The 13,372-nt window shown below is 35.2% G+C and overlaps 1 protein-coding gene across 1 annotated transcript in view; it reads right to left on the reverse strand.

Annotated features, from left to right (window-relative positions):
* The window catches only part of LOC138697535 (Kv channel-interacting protein 4-like), an 80,719-nt gene extending 73,428 nt beyond the window's left edge, over window positions 1–7,291 (reverse strand). The window contains exon 1 of the mRNA XM_069822856.1: window positions 7,031–7,291. The gene's annotated coding sequence lies outside the window, so the exon portion shown is untranslated. The remainder of the gene's footprint in view (window positions 1–7,030) is intronic.
* Between the last annotated feature and the right edge of the window lie 6,081 nt (window positions 7,292–13,372).

The following is a 13,372-nucleotide window of genomic DNA, read 5'->3' on the forward strand; positions in this document are numbered from 1 at the left end:
AATCCTCCGCCCACTCTGAAAGTAGTACTTGTGTCCTTTGTGAAGAGGTTTTGATTGACCTTTCTCATCGCTTGTAAAAGAAAAGTAAAAGCAACGAGTTTACAAAATAATAATAAAATTTTAAGTATGGTCTGCGTGCTGCCCAGTTCAGGTTTGGTATCCTGACATTGTGGCATTTTATGACCTCTTACACCATATTCATCTCCAGAAAAATGTCTAATACATATTTATATTATCACAAAGCCTCAATGTAATAATACTGCCACTACATTAGTGATTTATTGATGACGACTCAGTTTTTACAAAGTGAGCCACTTTTTTTCTCCGACCAGAGGATCAAGAAATTTATTTTAGAGTGTAGAAAAAAATCGAGAAGCTTGTGAAAGTATATATCTAACTATAAGTAATACCTGAACACAAATTTAAATGAAATCCATGAATTATTCAAGTGACACAAAGGACATTCTGAATAGAGTGTGAATTATGTCAGTGGTGCATAAAACATCAGTTCGTACAAAAACGTCCCAATCACTTTCTGAGATTTTGAGAGCTATTTCTCAGCTTATAAATAATTAATTTTAACTGACAGAGGCACTGAACAACGGAAACTTAGAACATACTGTACTTAAGTTACATAATGCCACAACAACTATTTCAAAGGTTGAAGTAGGTCTGCACATATAGTATAATAGTAACTTAACTCATCAGCTTACTATAATAAGGTTCTATCTCCAATTTTAAACAAATTCGGAATACAAAATAATGAAAACTGATATCTATTTTCATTTTTAGGTAAAAAATAATCAGGACTAGTAGAAATGAAGGGGTGGGAATGACACAATTCGAAGTCATATTTAACAAAAATAGTTTTTGTGCAAGTTCACTTCTTACACATATAGGGAAGCTATTAGTAAATATTATAAAATTTACTCAACAAATAATAGAAATATACGCTGAAAAGCAATTGTCATACTGCACCTAATAGTGCTATATTGTAAGATTTTAATACGCTCTCCTTTGAAATGTTGTTTTTGTGACTATCGCCCTTACTCCTTCGAATGTTTGTTGAATTTCTTGGATTCTTTACACGTGACTGATTAAGCGTGGCCGATTTCAGCCGCCAACGAATAGGATACTGTTTTCTTCCCATTCCTAATATCTTCCTTTTAACCTGAAGACAGAGATAGATCAAAGTTTCCAAGCATTGTGAATTTTGTGTTTCTAGTTTTTCGTCAGCAATAAAATCTGTTCTGAATAATCCACAATTTTTTTCACACCTTTATGACCACTTCCCGTCTGCTCACACTCTGATCACCCCAAATAAGAATGATAATTTTGCCCCCACTGCATTTTCTTATAGTTTTTTTTTAATATATATGTTATCTATACATTCTATTAAATAGCTTATTTCTTGTAAAACTACAATTTATTTTCCAATCACTGTGAGCCAGTTATGCGCTTTTGCAGTCTAGAGAGGTCAGAATTTTGTTTTCATAACAGATGTTTTGCATTTTGATTGACATTTTCAATTAAATTCGTACACATATATCCGTATATGTTTTTAAGAGCGTTATGTAATGTGTCTGTTTCTTAGGATTTAGCAATTAAGTCATCATCTTTCTTGTTTATCATTATTTAAAAAAAATGTAAGGTAACAGCCTATTTAACAATTTTAAATAGAGCTGGACACGAACAGAGAGAGAGCAAGCAAGAAATAATTTAAAAAAGTTAAATATAATTTAATATTTTCAGAATTTCAATCTTGCTAACGAAACTGACAAATAGTTTGCTCTTTCCTCGCATGCCGATTATGGCTCCGAAACGTTGGATGTTTCTTTGTCTATAACTTACTTACTCACTGGCTTTTAAGGAACCCGGAGGTTCATTGCCGCCCTCACATAAGCCCGCCATTGGTCCCTATCCTGAGGAAGATTAATCCAGTCTTTATCATCATATCCCACCTCCCTCAAATCCATTTTAATATTATCCTCCCATCTACGTCTCGGCCTTCCCAAAGGTCTTTTTCCCTCCGGCCTCCCAACTAACACTCTATATGCATTTCTGGATTCGCCCATACGTGCTACATGCCCTGCCCATCTCAAACATCTGGATTTAATGTTCATAATTATGTCAGGCGAAGAATACAATGCCTGCAGTTCTGTGTTGTGTAACTTTCTCCATTCTTCTGTAACTTCATCCCTCTTAGCCCCAAATATTTTCCTAAGCACCTTATTCTCAAACACCCTTAACCTATGTTCTTCTCTCGAAGTGAGAGTCCAAGTTTCACAACCATACAGAACAACCGGTAATATAACTGTTTTATAAATTCTAACTTTCAGATTTTTTGACAGCAGACTGGATGATAAAAGCTTCTCAACCGAATAATAACAGGCATTTCCCATATTTATTCTGTGTTTAATTTCCTCCCGAGTATCATTTATATTTGTTACTGTTGCTCCATGATATTTGAACTTCTCCACCTCTTCAAAAGATAAATTTCCAATTTTTATATTTCCATTTCGTACAATATTCTGGTCACGAGACATAATCATATACTTAGTCTTTTCGGGATTTACTTCCAAACCTATCTCTTTACTTGCTTCCAGTAAAATTCCCGTGTTTTCCCTAATTGTTTGTGGATTTTCTCCTAACATATTCACGTTATCCGCATAGACAAGCAGCTGATGTAACCCGTTCAATTCCAAGCCCTCTATGTTATCCTGGACTTTCCTAATGGCATACTCTAGAGCAAAGTTAAAAAGTAAAGGTGATAGTGCATCTCCTTGCTTTAGCCCACAGTGAATTGGAAAAGCATCTGACAGAATCTGACCTATACGAACTCTGCTGTACGTTTCACTGAGACACATTTTAATTAATCGAACCAACACTAACGAATTCAGTTTGAAGTAAGGAACCTCGATAACGGTCAATAGCGGTACGGTCCACACCTGTGGAGTAACGGTTAGCGCGTCTGGTCTCGAAACCAGGTGGCTCGGGTTCGATTCCCGGTCGGGGCAAGTTACCTGGTTGAGGTTTTTTCCGGGGTTTTCCCTCAACCCAATATGAGCAAATGCTGGGTAACTTTTGGTGCTGGACCCTGGACTCATTTCACCGTAATTATCACCTTCATCTCATTCAGACGCTAAATAACCTAAGCTCTTGATAAAGCGTCGTAAAATAACCTACTAAAATAAAAAAAATAGTTGTACACCATGTACAGATTGTCATTCTTTAAGAGGAGTCTGTACTTCCATATCTTACAATGTTAAATTCCTCTATTTTGGGTGCACTTTTCTCAGAAGTTATAAAAGATACAAATGTAAAAAATAGGCCATATGTACCATACATTTATGTATACGACCGGTTAAATAAATTTAAACTTCTACTGAGCGTTTGGCAAAAAAATGATTGTTTGCATTAAAAATGACTGTAAATTATTTTATGCTCGACCATACCGAAATGTAGTAATTATACACCTGGTAGCAGCCCTTTAATGGACCTCATTAAAGTATACCTATTCATTAAAGTTCAGATGTTCCACCAATCAGAAAATACCATTGTAGCAATATGAAAACGCAAGTATCGATTATTCTCGGATATGCAATCGAAAGACAACTAGCGCGAGATTAGACAATATTAAACTCAGTCGAAAAAAACAACACACAAATTAACAATTCACAGTCATCTTCCAGCCTTTCACAAAGCACATTCCCGCAAATTCATGTCACCAATTGCCGGAAAAAATCAATATGGTCGAGCATAAAAAGTTCTGCAACTTGACTATAATGGTAATTAAGACGCTCGTATGAAAATTATGAAACTCGCTTACGCTCGTTTCATAAACATACTCGCGTCTTAATTACTACCATTATAGGCTCGTTGCATAATGTAGCTACTATTTTATTTTTACTGAAGATAGAAATAAGCCTAATTTTTTAACCAAAATTCCAACACATGGATACTGTATATTAATTTCAGCCGTCTAGGTATAATAGATTCTGAGAAAAGTGCACCAATATCACAAAGAAAAATGGTGTTAAATTTTCCATATCTTGCAATGTTAAATTCTTCAATTTTGGGTGCACTTTTCTCAGAAATGATATAAGATACAAATAGAGAAAAAATAGGCATATTTAACATACTTTAATGTATACAACCGGCTAAATAAATTTAAAATTCCACTAAGCGGTTGACAAAAAAAAAAAAAATTTCATTGATAACATTTTTTCCTTAACAATTACTACAATATTTTTGCTGAAGATGGTGCTAAAAGCTGACAATTAGAAGAAATGAATTCATATTATAATATTACACATATTAAAGTACCGAAAAGCGATAAAAATCAAAATTTCATTTTTTTGTCAAAATTCGGTGTACGGACTCCCCTTAATATCTAAAAAGCGGATTACATTACCAATTTTATTTTCGTGATTACTGCCAGAATTGGACATTTATTTTGCGCATAGCACTAAACATAAAGGTTGTATTGTCAATGACGTGTATGCAAAACTTAATAAAACTTTCACTAATTGATCATCCATTTTGAATCTTGCGCACACTACTTTTAACACTTGAATATAATTAATTGATTAACTAGTGGACTTACTCATGTTAATTATGTAAGATTTGTGCGGCTTACAGCTGTTTCAGTGCTTCACGCACCATCATCAGAGCCTACTAGATCGCGGCGTCATCTCGAATTTCTCTGCCTGTTATGTGGGTGTGTTTGATTGTTGAAAGGTGTTGAAGAGTGGAGTCAAATAGTGTGTGTGTACTGAAATTGATCTGTGTGTTGAGGATTTGATCAGGGTGTGTTTTAGTGTGTATATTTCATATTGTTCTAGTGTGTTGAGTTTTTGGTTCTTGGCTTATGTGTCTAGGATTTCCATGTCCGTATTTATGTTATTGTATGTATGGTTAGCATTGGTTATGAGATCTGCGTATGTAGATGTATTGTGTCCTCTGGTTATTGCTTTAATGTGTTCTTTGTAGCGTGTTTGGAATGATCTGCCTGTCTGTCCTATGTAGAACTTGTCGCAACTATTACATGTGAGTTTGTATACACCTGTGTCGTTGTATTTATTTGTTTGTGTTTTTTGTGTGTTGAGATGTCTTTGTAGTGTGTTTTCTGTTCTGTATGTTATGTTGTATTTCTGCTTTCTGAATGAAGATGCGATCTTATAACCAATGCTAACCACACATACAATAACATAAATACAGACATGGAAATCCTACACATACAACCCAAGAACCAAAACCTCAACACGCTAGAACAATATGAAATATACAAACACACTAAAACACACCCTGATCAAATTCTCAACACATAGATCAATTTCAGTACACACACACTATTTGACTCCACTCTTCAACACCTTTCAACAATCGAACACATCCACATAACAGGCAGAGAAGTTCGTGATGACGCCGCGATCTAGTAAGCTTTGAGGATGGTGCGTAAGCACTGAAACAGCTGTAAGCCGAACAAATCTTACATAATTAACACGAGTAAGTCCACTAGTCGATCAATTAATTATATTCAAGTGTTAAAAGAAGTGTACGCAAGATTCAAAATGTTATATTCTTTAAATTTGGGTGCACTTTTCTCAGAAGTGACATAAGATACAAATGTAGGAAAAATAGGACATATGTAACATACTTTTACGTATACAACCGGCTAAATAAATTTAAAATTCCATTGAGCGGTTGGCAAGAAAAAAAATTTCATTGATAACATTTTTTCATTAAAAATTACTTCAATATTTTTGCTGAAGATAGGGCTAAAAGCTGACAAATAGAAGAAATGAAATCATATTATCATTTTACGCATATTAAAGTACCGAAAACCGATTAAAACCAAAATTTCATTCTTTTTTTTTGCCAAAATTCGGTGTACGGACTCCCCTTAATATCTAAAAAAAAAGGATTACATTACCAATTTTATTGTCGTGATTACTGCCAGAATTGGACATTTATTTAGCGCATAGCATTAAACATAAAGGTTGTATTGTCAATGACGTGTGTGCAAAACTTAATTAAACTTGCACTAATTATTAAAAAAATTAATTTGTAAGAATATTACAAAATGAAATGCAAATATGAATGCGACAAAGCAATTACTGGATTTAAAGTAATTGATAAACTTCAAACTTTTGTGCGAGATCGTGCGTATTTGCTTGGTTTCCGCACAAAACCAATCCGCGGAAAATGTGAAATTCCACATTCAGTATTCCCAACCTAACACACATAACAATTTCCCTCTTCTTACCGCTTAAGTGACATATTGATTTTACTGCTTTAGGCTTTTAACATATTATTTTTAGAGACGTTCAATATAGTAATAATTATAAATTGGAAACTTACCACTGCAATTTCACCTAAATTGTACTGTTAATTATTCTTTTTAAATATTTGCAAAAATTAAGTAAACTCTACAACTCCATTAAAGTTACTGCATTCGTGATGCAAGTAGCATTAAGTAAGCCGTGAAAAAATCAACAAGATTCCAGATACCGATGTTATTACTGCAATATGTTATATAAATAATATTGTCAAAATATTAAAATGAAAAATAAATCATTACATAACCTTACCGTTTGTTTTAAGTTCGCATTTATAGACTGGGGGAAAAAAGACAGACGTATAACACGGCCTGCTGGAGTATAGTAAACACAGAAAATATTTTAAAGCAACAATGTTGAAGATAGATATTTTTGTTTTGCAAATTTGCTGTCATTGAACAGAAACCAAGATGGATATTTCATTGCAACTAATTAGAAATTCCTCTTTCAGGTATGTAATAAACGATCTTCGCACAAAATAATGTACGATACACGAGCGGTATGTTTTCTTTCAATTCTCGGAAATTAAAAAAGCTCAACTACGTTTCGCTTTTTCAAACTTTTCCTCGAACCTTAAAACTTCAACATACCGCTTTTGTAACGTATAGGCCTACTATTATTGTTTCACTAGTATTAAACGTTGTGAGTTAGATCACTATTGCTCCCAGGTCCACATTTCTTATACTTACGTTCAGGTTTGCGACGTCTCTGATACGTTTTACTGATATTCTTGATAGTCACGTTAGAATATTATTTACAAAGAGTTCAGTTGCCTACTAAAATAACGAAACTATTAATTAAAGCCGACGCGATTCCGGCAATACTGACAGTCAATCAATCAAATAGGACTCAAAACTTCGCGCAAGGTGCCTCGTCTAACTTCTCACATGCTTTGAACAGACGTTGCCGTGGCGTCTTCCCCCCTCTCTCCTTCCAGAGGGCACACCCATCCCGATCGCGCAAGCGCCCTGAACTCGGAGGTGCGATGTATTGGACGACCCTTCTGACACTCGGGTTCTTGAGATGTCGGTCGTTTCCAGGCAGAAAATCCTCACTTGACAGCTCGAACACAAATTGAGTTAGAAGTGCATTACCGGGATCTCTCTTCATTGGTACGACTTACTTCAAAGCAAGCGTCGTTCACCGGTCACTCGGACGTCGAAGCCGGCTTTGAGCACAATCACGTTACTCAAAACTATGGTTCATCAAAAGTCTTCCATTCGTGGTTATAAATGCGTAAATGACAACTTTTGAAGACAAGTATATTATACCTATATAATGATTAAAATCCTGATTTTTTATGTAATATTGATCCTAAAATATGCACACAAATATGTATCGGTAACTAAAAACTTCACAATATGTATTAAATACAGCATGTAGCTAATATCAAAATTAAACAGCAAGTTAAACGTTATTGTTGCTTAATTAAAAAAGTAGTTTTATTTTAAGTAATGGTAAATAAGGAAATTAATTTCATACAAATTACACATTTTTACAAGGTAATTAATGTCATTAATTTCAGGGAGTTATTCTTTGAAGATATTCGACAAAATTTTGTACGACGTAGGAGAAAATCCACAAACGATTAGGGAAAACGCGGAAATTCTACTTGAAGCGAGTAAAGAGATAGGTTTGGAAGTAAATCCCGAAAAGACTAAGTATATGATTATGTCTCGTGATCAGAATATTGTACGAAATAGAACTATAAAAGTTGGAGATTTATACTTCGAAGAGGTGGAAAAATTCAAATATCTTGGAGCAGCAGTAACAAATATAAATAACACTCGGGAGGAAATTAAACGCAGAATAAATACGGGAAATGCCTGTTATTATTCGGTTGAGAAGCTTTTGTCATCTAGTCTGCTGTCAAAAAATCTTAAAGTTAGAATTTATAAAACAGTTATATTACCGGTTGTTATGTATGGCTGTGAAACTTGGATTCTCACTTTGAGAGAGGAACAGAGATTGAAGGGTTTTGAAAATGAGGTTCTTAGGAAAATATTTGGAGCTAAAAGGGATGAAGTTACAGGAGAATGGAGAAAGTTACACAACGCAGAGCTGCACGCATTGTATCCTTCACCTGACATAATTAGAAACATTAAATCCAGACGTTTGAGATGGGCAGGGCATGTAGCACGTATGGGCGAATTCAGAAATGCATATAGGGTTTTAGTTGGGAGGCCAGAGTGGAAAAGACTTTTGGGGAGGCCGAGACGTAGATGGGAAGATAATATTAAAATGAATTTGAGGGAGGTGGGATATGATGATAAAGACTGGATTAATCTTGCTCAGGATAGGGACCAATGGCGGGCTTATGTGAGGGCGGCAATGAACCTCCGGGTTCCTTAAAAGCCAGTAAGTAAGTATTCTTCGAGACATTTCAAACAAAAAAGTTTAATCTGATTTTGCTCGCTTTTCCTTTCTTCTCGAGGGTGAGGAAGAAGTTCTGCGAGATAAAAATTGTTTTATGTGAAACATTTCATATCGTGTTTTGGGAAAACCCATTGATTGAATTTCCAATATGCTCAGTCAGTTAAAGAGAGCAGTGTATTATGATAATAAATGATTGAAAGAATTTTAGTTTTTTCCTTTAAATATGCAGAAATTTAAATCGAACAAATGCAACATTAAGAAATTCCTTTGCAAAACGAGAAATTACATTTATTCGGATCAAATTTCTCCACTCGAACCCGGGCCGCCTGCGTGATAGGTCAGAGGTCTGACCACTCAACTACCACCGGAGGGACCCATTCTGTCATGTGTGTCCTCTTAGTTTATTTAGCGCCTGGTAACTTACGTTCCCGGCAACTTCTCCGACACATGTGTGACGCGTGTAATCTAAGCAGTAGAAGATTACATTCTCTTTGTTCCTTCGCTGCAATCATACACAACAACAAGTAATATAACTGTTTTGTAAATTTCAGCTGTCAGTTTCTTTGAGAGCAGACTGGATGACAAAAGCTTCTCAACCGAATAATAACACACATTTCCCATATTTATTCTCGTTTAATTTCCTCCCGAGTGTCATTTATACTTGCTACTGTTGCTTCAAGGTGTTTGAATTTTTCCACCCTTTTCAAAGCATAAATTTCCAATTTTTATATTTCCATTTCGTACAATATTCTGGTCACGAGACATAATCATATACTTTGTCTTTTCAGGATTTACTTCCAAACCTATCTCTTTACTTGCTTCAAGTAAAATTCCCGTGTTTTCCCTAATAGTTTGTTGATTTTGTCGTAACATATTTACGTCATCCGCATACTCAAGCAGCTGATGTAACCCGTTCAATTCCAAACTCTCTGTTATCCTGGACTTTCCTAATGGCATATTCTAGAGTAAAGTTAAAAAGTAAAGGTGATAGTGCATCTCCTTGCTTTAGTCCGTAGTGAATTGGAAAAGCATCCGACATAAACTGGATATGCACACATTTTTAACACTTACGTGCAATGTCCCTCTTGTTTCGGAGTGAATTCACGACGTGTGTTTTTGTAGTTCTTCCAAAGTATAAGGATTTGTCCTGTATGTTTCTCTTTAACACTGTGTTTACACAAAGGTAGAAAATCAGGTTACTGTTGCAATCGTAGTGTTGGAGTCTTCTCCCACTGCAACTAACCTTTCAACAGCAATAATAGTGCTCTCAACGATTGCTATAGTAAGAGTAATGGCTCACAGCAGAACGGCTAGAGCGCAAGCTTTCAGCGCTGGTAACCCGACTTCGAATCCCAACAGGTACAATTGGAATTCATGGTGGATAAAAACGGTGCTCGGTGATAGGTTTTTGCGAGGTACTCCCGTTCCTCCTGCCGGAACTGCAACATAGCGCCTTTAATCATACCATGCTGTGTAGTTCAGCTCCTATGATGCACCAAGGGTAACGCCTAATGGTGGATAAAAGGACTATAGTTTCGACGCCTCACCCACTGGATAGGGAAGCTTGGGTGAATGACGTTTCAAGTGCCCGCCATTGTATGTATGTATGTATGTATGTATGTATGTATGTATGTATGTATGTATGTATGTACTGTATGTATGTATGTGTGTATGTATGTATGTATGTACGTATGTATGTATGTATGTATACGTTGTGTTTTATTTTAACGACGCTCGCAACTGCCGAGGTTATATCAGCGTCGCCGGTGTGCCGGAATTTTGTCCCGCAGGAGTTCTTTTACATGCCAGTAAATCTACTGACATGAGCCTGTCGCATTTAAGCACAGTTAAATGCCATCGACCTGGCCCGGGATCGAACCCGTAACCTCGGGCATAGAAGGTCAGCGCTATACCAACTATGCTAACCAGGCTGACTGTATGTATGTATGTTATTTTACGACGCTTTATCAACATCTTAGTTTATTTAGCGTCTGAATGAGATGAAGGTGATAATGCCGGTGAAATGAGTCCGAGGTCCAGCACCGAAAGTTGCCCAGCAGTTGCTCATATTGGATTGAGGGAAAACCCCGGAAAAAATCTCAATCAGGTAACTTGCCCCGATCGGGAATCGAACCCGAGCCACCTGGTTTTCCGGCCAGACGCGCTAACCGTTACTCCACTGGTGTCGACTGTATGTATGTACTGGTATGTATGTATGTATGTATGTATGTATGTATGTATCTATGTATGTATGTATGCATGCATGTGAGTATGTATGTGTATGTGTGCATGTGTGTATGTATTCACACTGCAAATCAGTATAGTTCCAGTGGCAGTAGCATAGGTCTATAATATATAATAACTTTAAATTATTACATTTGCTGAGCAATAAAGCACCTAGTTAACATAGATAAGATAAACGTAAAATTATAAATAAATATATTAATAAAACAATAATTTAAATATACTTTGCTTGGTTGTTTTCCATTTTTACATTTGTTTATTCAATATCTCCTAATATTTTGTTGTTTAATATATAAAGAGAGAAGCGACTAGAAGCATTTGAAATGTGGATATGGAGAAGGATGGAGCATGTGAAATGGACAGACAGAATAAGAAGCTGTGTTGGAAAGAGTGGATGAATGATGCTGAAACTGATCAGGAAGAGAAAAAGGAATTGGCTGGGTCACTGGTTGAGAATAAACTGCCTCCTGAAGGGTGCACTGGAAGGAATGGTGAACGGGAGAAGACTTCACGGCAGAAGAAGATATCAGATGATAGACGACATTAAGATATGTGGGTCATATGAAGAGACAAAGAGGAAGGCAGTAAATGGGAAAGACTGGAGAATGCTGCATTTGCAGTGAAAGACCTGCCCTTCGGTAGAACACTGTGAATGAATGAATGAATGAATGAATGAATGAATGAATGAATGAATTAATTAATTAATTAATTAATTAATTAATTAATTAATTAATTAATTAATTAATTAATTAATTAATATATACAGTTATCCTTTGTATTCACGGTACTGTTGCTAAAAGCGAGTTGATATTTCCATTTCCAAGAGTGACTTCTGCAAACTTTTATGCTCTCGTAGTTCCTATCATTAATAATAATAATAATAATAATAATAATAATAATAATAATAATAATAATAATAATAGACCACCTCTGTGGTGTAGGGGTCAGCATGCTGGCTTCTTACGCAGAGGTCCCGGTTTCTATTCCCGGTCCGGTTGAATTTCCTTGTTGAGGTTTTTCAGGTTTTTTTCTCAACCGTAAGGCAAATGCCAGGAAATTCGAGCCACAACATCCCTGAATATCACCGGCTCCATTCATCATCGAAATCATATTCATAACAAATCAGTAATGCATATACAGTCGCCATCTATTCACAACAATAGAACTAGCCTCAACAATAGTACACCAACCAAAGATTAATTCGCGATATGACCAGAGATATTAAAGCGAATATAAATAACAGCGAGAAAATAATAATAATAATAATAATAATAATAATAATAATAATAATAATAATACAGAAAAATTGATGTGAAGTGTTTCATATCGTGTACAGAATTAAAACAATACATTCTGTTAATAATAATGCTCCATATTCAAAACTAATTCTTTTGCTGTCCTGAAAAAAATTGTTTTTGTGGATAAAATCACCTTTCGGCCTGACGCTTCATTATTAGAATTATTGCGAGAATGTCAAACTAAATTTTGCTCGAGCAGCGAAATAGTTAAGACCAGTCTAGCTACCCTCATGTATCCACATACGAGTATACAGGGACATCATTTTATTTTTATTTGCACTTTTATTGTACCTGCATTTCTGAATGTACTTCACTCACACCCCTTCCCCGTCCTTGCTCCCGTCAGACACACAAACTTACGGCCGCTGTTGCATTCGAAGTCTTCAAGCATTGAAGTAAACACTGCAGTGTATAGTGTGTTTCAGAAATATGATTGCGTTTTCTATAACCTATATTAATAATATTGTACTAAAAATTATATTGAAGAAACGATAAATTTAATTTCAGAGGATATGATTCAAAATGTTTTTAATAATATGCGTAAAGAATTGAAGCCTGCATTATAATGAACGGCAACCATTTTCAGTAACTTGTTTAAAAATTCATATTAGCTTATTTTGAATTGAGGTGGCTAGAAGCAAAGGAATGCTAGTGACATTTGTAATAACATGAGTTAAGTGCATCCAGTGTAAGCTAAAGTATCTAAAATTTTAGTGGCAAAGGGATATTTCAATCGCATCACACATTAAAATTTAAATAAAAATTTCACCGGTTTTACGAAAGCTTAAATATTTAATCCCCATTTTCTCAAAAGTAACTTAAGTGCACTTACAGCCCTTTACTTATGACCCCCTCAATTTAAATGCACTCTCTATATTGTATGTTAACATCAATAATTAATATGCTAAATAAAGTAGACATTACATAAAGAACATAGCCGCCTGAAAAGTTGAGTTTTTAGAAAAAAAAATGTTACTACTCTACTGTATTTTTGATAAATTCCGTAAAAGTGATAATCAAACTGAAAATCGTAATATCGTATTTCCCTACAACATAAATAGATACACTACTTTTCTCTTCTCCTATACCTAGTAAAAAGATTTGTTTACATAT

This window comes from Periplaneta americana, chromosome 4, assembly GCF_040183065.1.
Source record: "Periplaneta americana isolate PAMFEO1 chromosome 4, P.americana_PAMFEO1_priV1, whole genome shotgun sequence".
Lineage (NCBI taxonomy): Eukaryota > Metazoa > Arthropoda > Insecta > Blattodea > Blattidae > Periplaneta > Periplaneta americana.